Genomic DNA, 12,264 nt, shown 5'->3' on the forward strand with positions numbered 1-12,264 from the left:
GCTGAAACAACGATTTGTACTTCACAAGAAACTGCCGTCAAATTGAACTCCTTTCTCCTGCCAAAATTGTTTCCGTCGATCTGAAGGTATTAATTCTAGAGTCATTGGTTAAACTGTATGGCAATATTCTTCCTGAGCCAGACTGTCTGAAGCAAGAAATTGAGCTATGGCTCATCCGTTGGGAGAATGTTCCGATAATAGAGAGGCCTACTTGTGCTGTGTCTTTGCTTCAGGCATGCTTTGCCATCTTTTTTCCAAATGTTTTTCTTCTTCTGGCTGTTCTTGTGACGTTACCTATTAGCACTGCTACACCATAAAGAAGTTTTTCAGCGCTGAGAAGGCTCAAAACCTGGCTGAAAATTCAACAGGAGAAGAACGATTGAGTGGCTTAGCCCTCTTTTAGTCCATAGAGACGTTGACATCTGTCCTGACAAGGTCATTGACATTTTTACATCATCGCCTGTATTTCTTTTTATTTATATTCGCCCTTAATTTTAGATAAAAAAAAACAAACTAAAAAATATATAGACTAATTTTAATGTTTTGCTTCTTTTTGCGTAAACTTTTTTTGCTGTCTCAGAAAAAAAATAATTGTATGTAAATACTTAATAAAGTTAATACAAGTATTAACTGTATGTAAACAATTTTATCATTTTTGTGTTCTATAAAAAAAACAAAAAAATAGAGATGCCCCTCAAAGATACGAAAGTATGCCTAGTGGATTCGCAAGGGGCGTACTACCAGGTTTGCGTTCCCGTACTTATGCTCGCGGTTTATAGACAAAGGCCCAGTGACAAAATAAAGGACCCCCCCCCTCCCGAGCAACTATCCGGAATAATACCCTGAAAAATAGCTTTGTGTTATTTAAATTAGTTTAAGGCTATTTTTCATTCGAACTAGCTAAAAATATAGAAACTGAAGTATATGAATATAAAATGAGGTCGAGACTCAATTTATCATGAGTTGAAATATGAAAATTAATCGAAAAAAATAAGATCTTTTAAGAAAAAAAAATACTTTGTTTATGGAAATGGAAAAAAACACCATAGGCAATGATACTAATGAGTTAATTGGTAGTGAGAAGGAAAAGTAGAACTTTTTTATGTTCAAGTAGCTGATTTTATTTAATAAACGTGCTGTGCCAATATTATGTTTATGTTTCTTTTTGAGTCATGTTTTAATGTAAAATCTGAAGTTTTAACAATGATGACACTAAATAATTTGAAGAATTCAACACTTTTGGTATACCACAAAACGCAGAATCTTGAATCATTCAGTGTAAAAAATTAACCTTATCGGTAATATGTTTGTGTTTAAATAATGAGGACTTGCGCCAACCTAGTTGCCAAAAGGTAGCACCGTGAGTAGCCCAAAGTGTTGAGAGTGGCCATTTCGTTCCCCTTGGCAATATTCCCGTCATGATTTTTGTGTGCTTGTGGTCAGAAATTGGACCATATAGGGCACACTAGCAGCAATTGGGTGTTTTTTTGAAATTAGCGTACAGTAAACAGTTCAAACTGGTGAATTGTAAAAATTTTATGAATGCCAAAAAAATTCGGTGCACAGTTTGTGAATGTGGTTTTCACTCTATCAATGTTAAATCTCAAAAGCTATAAGCTTTAGTTTTTATAAACAATTTCAATTACCAATGTCCGCAATCTGTAAATGAAGACAGATTGAATTTTTTACCCCGTTGGGATTTAGTTTCCGTGTCTCAGGTTAGGCAGTATAGAACACGACTCAAAATTTAAATTATCAAAGTGTGTATTATCTTTTTTTTTAAAAACCAGATATGGAAAGTGGTAAAAAAAACAAACAGACAAAAGTGGGAAAAGCTAAATGAACTTAAAGACTTGCTTAAACCGGTTGATAGTGACCCTAATTCAAAATATTGTACAATATGTAAATCCCCTGTACTGGCTCATTTGGCTGACCTTAATTTTCACACAGAATGAATGAAGCACAAAACAGAGACATGAAGATTATTGCCATCAGATTGAACAGCTACAATAGAGAGTTGGTATGTACACTTTCACTTTCAAGAGTAGTAGAGATTTGGAGTCCTCGAGGGTTAACACATATCTATATATCCTTTTTAAGGATTTCTGGTTTAGTACAAATGGCTTAAAACAAGCTTAGTTCTTTTTGTCCATAAATTTGATTGTTTACAAGGAGTTGTTTATAGTTGCTATTTATATTATTTATATTACTATTATACTTTATATAGCTTTCGTCCGCTCAGATTATTCAATTGAATAGAGCGTTATAAATGTTCCTCGTTTCATATATTTAACTAAAGTAGAATTTTTTTCTAGAATTTCTCACTGATTGTTTTAACATGGCCAGAGTCTTCAACGTCATGTACAAAAACAAAACAGATGAACTATGATTGCTATTTTTGAAGGTTTTAGGGGATTCTCAGATAACCGATTTGCTTTTCCAAAGAAAATCTACTGACTATTTGTATCTGCTTCCAGAAAACGAATCTTTTATCCTCACCTTATTGGTATAGACGAGTCTTGCACAAAAATAGTGGCTCTATCGATATTATTCTTAAAACTGGCCTTTATTTAATGGACCTACCTATAGCTGAAGTTCAATTTGGTATTTTGAATCAAATTGCCATTAACCATTTATCTTAGTTGAGTTAAAACAAAAGACATAATTTTACAAAGGTGCCTTAGTCTTGTAAAAACAGTGGCCTCTGAGGCATTGAAAAGACTACCCCATAAGGGGGGGAGGTAAAATCTAAACTTACCCCTCATTTACATCAAAAATAAAATTTACCCCCACCATTGGGTGGTCAATAAAATTGACCACCCAATTCATTTCAGACAAAAATTATTATTATATTTGGTGGTAGCATAAAACTTTCATCGAGATGTATGTTTAATCTTTTTTGAATTTAAAAGTATTAATGGCAAAAAATTTACCTGTGTTTTTTTTTGGGTGGTCAAATAATTACAGATAAAGTCTACTCTAGCTACTTTTGGTTATCTTTGAAAGGGGTTAGGTTAGGAAAATGAAACTTTCAGTGATGGGAGTACAGGCTAAAATTGGTCCTGGTTTTTTGCAGTTTTGCGTATTATGAAGTAAAAATTGTTTTCTTAACATGTCTCCTTATGACCTTGAGTGATCATACATTTATACCCTACTGAATGTTAATTTTGGCTTCACGATACAATTCTGACTATTGAGGTAATTTCGAACTTTACCCCTCCCCCTCCCTAATGTTCAAAATATATACCCTGACTTGGTATGTATAAGAGGGGCGGGGTAAAATTCATTTCATATGCAAACGCATGTTAAATATGGAGTTGGGATGCAATTCTTACAGTAGAGAGGTGTATTTCTTAGCTACCTGACGAGTCTGTTAATATAAACCTTACCCACATTACATGTCTTGATGTGCCTATGTCATGTCATCTTGGAGGTCAGATTTTTTTTTCATCTTCATGGAAACTATTGGAAGGGAAATGTCTTTTTTTTCCCCTGTGTCTTTTTTTTTCTCCTGTGCTCAAAGATTTTCATATGTCTGCTAAAGTTTATTTGTGATTCTTTCTACAAATTGATTTTTAGAAGATAATTAGTTTAATAAATACAGTTCCTGTAATGTTGGCAATCTCCAGTTAGTAAAATAAACAGTTTTTTACTGAATGTTCGTAATAAAAATGTGGAACTCAAAGCAATGCTAGAATCATCTGAAGTTTTGCCTTGATGGTAATTTCTTGTTTGTAAGGCACTGAAAACTACCAATAGCAGTAAACTACAGTCTACTCAGACAATAAATTACTGTCTAATATTCGGAGCTGCACAACAAAAAAAGGATTGATGCATTCAAGTTTCTTGAGTGCTTCATTGGTGCCAGGACAGCATCTTGTAAGTTAATGGCAAGAAAAGGCCATCAAGTACAGACAAGGTTCACTAGGCAGGGTGTCATTTGCAATTCATTTCTAGTAGAATATTTTCTCCCTACAAGATAGTGCCGAAATGGTAAGACAACTGTTTACCAAGTGGTGAAAATTTGCAGCAGGTTATTGTTTCTTCTTCTTCAATGGTCGTGACTGATCCCCACTGGACAAAAATAGTCTATTAACAGACTTATGAAGGAGTCTTAAAAAGAGACCCTTCAGGTGGAGTTGGCTTCTGTACTGTACAATACATTCCTACCCTCCATCAATCAGAAGTTGTTCCATGCTTTTCAGGGCAAAGAAATATTCTGCTTCCTGTAACTCCAATGAATTAATGTTGTCAGCCTATGCAGCAACATCTGTAATTTTGATAAAAACAAATAAATAAAATGTGAGGGACAAGCAACAGCAGTAGGTTTATTTCAAGGAAAACAGAAGAAGAAAGAACCAAGCAGAGAAAAGTAGAGAAAAATAAAAGGAAAAGGATTGTGAAACTCCTTTTGAATGTCTTCCTATAGTAAAATTCACAGCTTAATGGTGTGTATGCAGCATTAGCCTAAGCTAACTAGTTGGTTATTAATATCCTTGTGTAGTCCTATATATAAACTTTAGCTTAAATTAGCCAACTAGTTAGCTATTGAAGTCACAGCTATATACACATGTTTAAATTAGTGAACCAGTGGCTATTATACCTCACATATCGATGCACTTCAGCCTGAATTAACAAGCTAAGAGAACTGTATAAGCTATACTCTATAAAATTAGCTTTTAAGTTGGATTTCAAAATTATCTGTATGGTAAATTTACTTATTATTTTAAATATTTTTTAAAAAAAACAAAACAGTTTTTATTCTATATAAGATCAAAATAAATTAATTTTGTTTTTAAATTGTTGTAATTTTTTAGTAAAAATATCTTGAATTATATTTATTTTATTAGATTTTTTATTTTTTAAAATAAATGGTTAATAAACTCTGATTTTCCAAAATTTGAATATTTTCATATACAAAATAAACACAACAAAAAAAATTACATGTTTTAGACACACTTCTGAATTATACTTGACACTGGTTAAAAAAATTGGTGACTTCCTGTGGGTGGACCCTGATGTAGTTGAAGGTGCATTTATTTCTTTATTTTTCTTCAACTTCATTTAATGTATAAAAGTATAAAACACTGTTCAAAAAGTAGAAGTAATAAATCTAACGATTTTCTTTCAAATATTTAGTATTTAGTATAACAAAAATGGTTAATCATAAGGAGTGTGATATTGTGACCTAGATCGCATAAATCGCATAAGTGTTGCATATATGCCACAGGAATAGCATCTCCAAACGCTATCTGAAATGGCCCACTTTGTTTCAGTTTTAATGGCCCAGCAAAGGTTAGTTCATTGTTGAGAGTGTAAATATCGCTAACATTTGGCCATTTCAAAGTGTGATCGGCAATCCCAGTCCGCATTGAAAATTTTATTTTGTACTGTCATGGTTTATTAAATTCTAGAATCATACGTAAAAACTTTGGCTTCAACCTTTTTTTTTAAAAAAAGAAAACTGTTTGTTTTTTTTAAGTCTTTTGTTAAAATACCGCACCCAGTTTTCTATTTTTTTTTTTTTTTTAGTTTCATTGAGAATTGCGATAGTAAGGAAAAAATGAATTAAATTTTAACCAATGAAATTTAAGGCATTAACGGGCACCCATAAATTCAACAGCTATATTTTCGTCAGTGGACCCTGGGATTTCAACACCAATTGCTTCTCATTTGTTTTACATTTTCAGTGAAGTTTTGACAGAAACACCTATATTTTGACAGGGTCTGTTGCTGTCTGTTGAGCATTTTGAAAAGGTTACTACAAGATATTTGCAAAACAAATAAATCAATTGATAGAAGTCATTATCTACGTTTGAATTTGACTAAAGAAACATTTTTAGTGCGCCTGGCATTCCACTACATTAAACTAGAGTTTTCGACACTTGGAACCTAGTTTTGACAATGTAATATTTTTTGCCATTTTAGTTTTATCAGGAAAAAGCTAATGGGACTAGAATTCAGATGAAATCAGATGTATCTTGATGCATTGGTGCTAATTCAAACTTTTTGTTTTGCAATAAATAACCAATTAACAGCAGTTTGAACATTGCATACGTGAAAAATTGTTTGGAGCTACTTTCGTGTCGAAAACATGAAACTTACTGAATTAAATGTTTCTTTCTTATCTGGGTGTCCAGAAGGAAAATTTCAACAGGGGTTCCAAAATTGCACTGTTGAATACTGGGTATGTTTACCCTATATATAAACTTTAGTTTAAATTAGCAAACTGGTCAGGTTTCAAAGTGATTTGAAGCGCCAATTAATTTACATTTTCTCATCCCTATCATTTTTCTATGATTGGCTGGGAGTGGTCAGAGGTAGGGATTTGGAACATCTTGCTACATAATATTTAGACTACCTGGCTAATATCAAACCACTTTATGTGTAAACGTCATAAATATAGCCAACTACTTTGATATTGAAAAAAAAGTTTAAATATACACAAATATATAAAATAGCAAAATGCTTGGCTACTGAATTGAGTCTCTGCATATACAGGAAAGGAAAACAGTGGGCCAGAACTAAGGGAAAATACAATTATTTTAGCAGAGTGCTAATGATAATTGCTTTGAGGTGCTAATTAATTTAGACTTTCACTTTTCTATCATTTTACTATGATTGGGCAGTAGGAGTTAGGGGTGAGGATGCGGAATATCTTTTTTTTGCTCATCATATCTACGTAATATTTAGACTGCTTGGCTAATATCAAAGCACTTTATGTATAAACATCCGAAATGTAACACTCATGTCAAATATTGAAAAACACGAGATAATTCACAAAAATTTGAAATAACAAATCAGTTGGCTACTGAATTCAGTCACGGTATATCCAGGAAAAGAAGATGGCAAAACTAGGATTGTCTGCCAAGAAGTACTAACTATTTTTTCTAAACAGGAGGGGGGTTAGGGAACAGGGTGTTGACTAGACTTGAGCGGGGAAAAGGGGGCCAGAATAGAGTTAAAAAAGAGGTGGTAAGCATTAAGAAAAAATGCAATTTATTTTAGCAGAGTGCAAATTATAATTGATTTGAAGTCTCAATTAATTTATATTTTTTCTGTTCCATCATTTTTGCCGTCGGGGGGGAACGGGGTCTGGGGAGAGAATGTGGACTAGCTTGCTTTCTGTCCATCATTGCCTGATAATATTTTGACTATTTGGCTTATATTAGACGGCTTTACCTAGAAAAATCCCAAAAACAGCCAACCAGATGGCAACTGAAAGACAGTTGAAGTACACATAAGAATATAAAATGGCAAACCAGTTGACTACTGAATTGAGTCTATGTATATACAAGAAAGGAAATTAGCGAAGTATAATTTTGTTTTTAAACAGAGGGGAGAAATGACGGGAATTTATTTAAAGAAAAGGGGGTAAGAGTTTATTTTAGCAAAGTGCTTATTATAATTGATTTGAAGAGCCCATTAATTTAGATTTTCTCTTTCCTATCATTTGACTATAATTGAGTAAGAGCGGTTGAGGATATAGAATAACTTGCTTTCTTTTTGCCATCTCCAGATAATATGTTGTCTTTTTGGCTAATATCAAGATGGATATCCACCACCGAGCTATATAAAAAAGTATAGTTTGTTTAAAGAGACAAAATAAAAAAAAAATTATGGGGGGTTTGACAAGTTAGCAGAATGTAGTTTTGGGGAAGAGAGCTGTGAAAAAGCATCGACAAGCCAGGATTGCCTGCCAGAAAGAGCAAGTCTACTTAGTAAATAGTTTTCAAGTATGCTGGTGGCATCTGGTTGTATCCCCATTGATAATACACTTCGTGTACTTAAATTAATGAATTCAGCAAGAATTCATCTTCAAATCCATCATGCTGAGATATGCATACTCTAAAAACTTATTGGGGAAAATTGAATAAAAAAGGATAATGCACTTTTTACTTAAACAAAACAACAATGAACAATATGTTGAGTTTCTTGCAAACAAGGAGCATGTTTAGGAGTAATGGGGAAATATTGTGCTTTTTGTCTTCCATTCAGCCCAAAAAATAAGTTTGAGTTTTTTTCTAAAGTTTTTTTCTAAAAAATAAAGTTTCTTTCGTAAAGTTTCTTTCTCTTATATTTGGTCTTTAAATTGGCAAGTTTTTTTTCTATAAGTTAGAAAATTTGCCCATTGTTTTTTTATAATTTTTTTTTTTGGTATTTATGTTACATTTTTTGGGTGGGCAGGGTGGGGGCGGGGATTTTCTGCTTGTGGTATTTTCCACGAGAATAATTTTCCTTAGGGAAGTTTCCAGGGGGTGACTTCTACGGGGGGAATTTTACAGTGGAGGAATTTACCAGAATTCCTATACGAAATTCTTTTTATGTCTTGCTTTCTATTTGCCGACTCCATTTTACGCGTCAAGATGTTAAGGGTAAATGTCCGGGATAAATTTTCACTAGGATTGGGTTGTCTAGAGAATAAATCCGTGGGGAAGAGGGATTTTTCTGTGGAGGTGTAGCCAAATTTCTTGGCATTATTTAAAAAAAGATCAGAAATTAAATAAAAAAAATCAAGTTTTTTATACTGAAAGTAAGGAGAAGCATTAAAACTTAAAACGAACATCAATTATTACATATATGAGGGGGTTTCATCAACAAAACTATCTCGATCCTTCCGATAAATTTGTATTTCTTTCAAATTAATTTAAGAACGACTCTTGAAAAACTATGTTTGTTTAATCAGAACAATAAGAAGCTTTTTTAAAAATACTAAAAAAAACTTTAAGTAAAGAAAGAGGTGTTGAGGGGGAGCAACCTCGGAGCAAAATTTCAATCCTTATTCTTTTTTTCGAATCTTGTTATGGTGGTGACTTTTTTCTTGTTTTCGATATTATGAGAAATAGAAACACTTAGCCTGAAATAAGGATTGTTCTAGTACAGTAAAAATTATTTTGTGGTTCTATCCATTTATTTTTCTTCCTTATTTTTTTAGTTATTTGAGTTGAAGATCCTACATAAAGTAACGCCAAAATATGCAGAGAAACCTCAAATAAACCTAAACCCGAGGCAAAAAGCTTTAACATTCGGAACCCATGTTGAAAGAGTGACTTACAAAGCCAAAAAAAGAAGAGTTCGAAAGATATCGAAGACCACAGATATTAAAAAGGTCATATAAATACATCATAAATAATAAAACATCATAAATGTGAGATTGGCAAAAAATGCTTTTTTAAATCAAGGAACTTGGATATACACCAAAGAGTGCATACTGGTGAGAAACCATTCAAATGCGCTGTGTTTGACAAGAGCTTTGCTCAGTTAGGCAGTTTGAACGTCCATCAAAGAGTGCATACTGGAGAGAAACCATTTAAGTGTGAAGCATGTAAAGAATATTTTTCTCATTTGAACAATTTGATTAATCACCAACGATTGAACACTGGTGAGAAACCATTTAAATGTGAAGTATGTGACAAGACCTTTTTTAGTTCCAGCAGTTTGAACAGCCACCAAAGAGCACACACGGGTGAACAAGCTTTTAAATGTGTATATGTGAGAAAACTTTTTCTATGTCAAGAAATTTGATTCAGCACCAAAGAGTATATACGGGTGAAAACCGTTTAAACGTGATGTTTGTGAGAAACCTTTTTCTGATTCAAGCAGTTTGATTCAGCACCAAAGAGTACATACGGGTGAAAAACCGTTTAAATATGATGTGTTTGAGAAAGCTTTTCTGTGTCAAGCAGATTGATCAAGCTACAAACCTTGCACACTGGGGAGTAACCGTTTAAGCATTATGTCTGTGAGAAAACATTTTCTCAGTCATGTATTTTGATTTACCACCAAAGAGTACATATCGGTGAAAAACACATTAAATGCGATCTATGTGAGAAAACTTTTTCTGTGTCAAACAATCTGACTAACCCCCAAAGAGGACACATGAGTGAAAGACCGTTTAAATGGGATATGTGTGAGAAAACTTCTTCTGTGTCAAGCAATTTGATTAGCCACCAAAGAGTGCACATTGGGGAGAAACTGTTTTAAGTGTGATTTTCTTCTAAATTGAATGTGAACAATCATGTAACAACTCATTCTTAGAAAAAACCTGTTAGTTGATAGGTCATATTGTACAGTAACAATTTCTGTAGTATTGCTGAAATCTATTGTACTCTTCTTTTCTTTGCTGTTCTTTTGTATTTTTCTCAGTTAATCAATTCGTTTTTTCTTGGAAGATTTTTGTTTATTTATTCAGTGATTTTCTTTTGTTTTTGTTTTTTGTTGTTTGGTAACTTTTTCTATAAATATTGATATTAAAAAAAAATCAGCTTTTTGATATATGGTTTATAAAATACCTCTTTATTGTCACCAAGATTTATACCCAGGGAGAAGGGAGAAGGGGATGTCTGCTCATCAAGAAAGTTCCAATTTGGCAAAGTTCTTTTATGTGATTATAAATTCTTGACCTAATTTACAAAAAATAAGCTTCTTGTTCTTGTTTGGGATATTTGTATATGAGAAGGACCTGATTGAGCGCTTCTTTTAAGCCACAGGTAATCTTTTGATTCATTTGATTTATTTTTGTTGTTGTTTTTTTAGACCAGGGCACTTCGTGTAGAAGGAGTTGCTGTAGAAACTTCAAATGGGGCTCATTCGATTGCAAAATTGAAAGACCTAGTGCCCTTTTTAATAGTCAAAAGTGATTGAACGGTAACCACCCCCTGCTCCTACACCCATCATTTCCCCAAACATTCAATAAACATTTGGGGATAGCCATTTTGTTCAACGTAGTAGAAAAGCCCAGTAATTATGTTTTTCAGGATTACAACACCCCGCAGCCCTCAGAGTAAGGACTGTAAATTATATCACTCAGTTGTAATTAACACACACGGTTTTAATGAAAGGGGTAGTCGCACTATTTGGTGTTTAGTCAAACTGCTTGACACAGAAAAAGTTTCCTCACATACATCACATTTAAACGGTTTCCAACCACTGTGTAATCTTTGGTGCCTAATCAAACTGCTTAACTGAGAATTTCTTTTTCACATACATCACATTTAAAGGGTTTTTCACCCGTATGTACTGTTTGGTGGTAAATCAAATGGCATGACTGAGAAATTGTTTTCTCACAAACATCACACTTAAACGGTTTCTCCCTATTGTGCATTCATTGGTGCTTAATCAAACTGCTTGACACAGAAAAAGTTTTCTCACACACATCCCATTTAAACAGTTTTTCACCTGTATGTACTCTTTGGTGCTGAATCAAACTGCTTGAATCCCAAAAAGTTTTCTCACATACATTACATTTAAACAGTTTTTCACCCGTATGTACTCTTGGGTACTGAATCAAATTTTTGACATAGAAAAAGTTTTCTCACATTTATCACATTTAAAAGGTTTTTCACTCGTGTGTACTCTTTGGTGGCTGTTCAAACTGCTGGAACTAAAAAAGGTCTTGTCACTTACTTCACATTTAAATGGTTTCTCACCAGTGTTCAATCTTTGGTGATTAATCAAATTTCTCAAATGAGAAAAATATTTTTTACATGCTTCACACTTAAATGGTTTCTCTCCAGTATGCACTCCTTGATGGACGTTCAAACTGCCTAACTGAGTAAAGCTCTTCTCAAACACATCGCATGTGAATGGTTTCTCACCAGTATGCACTCTTTGGTGTATATCCAAGTTCCTTGATTTACAAAAGTATTTTTTGCACACATCACATTAATTAGGCCTCTTTAATATGTGCGTTCTTTGATATCTTTCGAAGTCTTCTTTTTTTTCTTTGTAAGTCACTCTTAATATATGAGTTCTGAATGTTAACTTTTTGTCTCAGGTTTGGGTTCGTTGGAAATTTCTCTTTATATTTTGACATCACTCGAGCAATTAAAAAAATATGGAAGAAACAAACGGATAGAACCACAAAATAATTTTTACTGTACTAAAACAATCCTTATTTCTGCCTAAGTTTTTCTATTTCTTATAACATTTAAAAGGCGAAAAAAGTCAGTATCATAACTAAGATTATTTGAAAGAAACAAAGGAATAATGAATTCGTTATATAGCCTGATATTCATTCCTTGAAGTCCTAATAATTTTGAAGTAATTTAGGTTAGAAAAGAGAAAATGTATATTATTTTTAATAAAGTGCGAATTATGTTTTGGTCTTGACACTGTACAGAGAGCGTCAGCCGAACTCTTCTTAGGTTTTGCTCATTTTGAGTTTGACTCGGTTATTGATTGCAACTTCAGTTCGTTTTGGGTTTCATTTATTTATTGATGGTAATTTAATGTAGTATTAGTTTTCAAATTTATTTGACTTTA

The 12,264-nt window shown here is 33.1% G+C and overlaps 1 long non-coding RNA gene across 1 annotated transcript; it reads left to right on the forward strand.

Annotated features, from left to right (window-relative positions):
• Positions 1–5,657: 5,657 nt before the first annotated feature.
• On the forward strand, positions 5,658–10,052 carry LOC148956618 (uncharacterized). The gene is made up of 2 exons (XR_016142369.1): positions 5,658–5,906; positions 8,936–10,052. It is a non-coding gene; the product is annotated as an uncharacterized LOC148956618 (long non-coding RNA).
• The last annotated feature ends 2,212 nt before the right edge of the window (positions 10,053–12,264 follow it).

Source organism: Artemia sp. Qi Xiang Cuo, chromosome 1 (genome assembly GCF_049724085.1).
Source record: "Artemia sp. Qi Xiang Cuo chromosome 1, ASM4972408v1, whole genome shotgun sequence".
Classification (NCBI taxonomy): Eukaryota; Metazoa; Arthropoda; class Branchiopoda; order Anostraca; family Artemiidae; genus Artemia; species Artemia sp. Qi Xiang Cuo.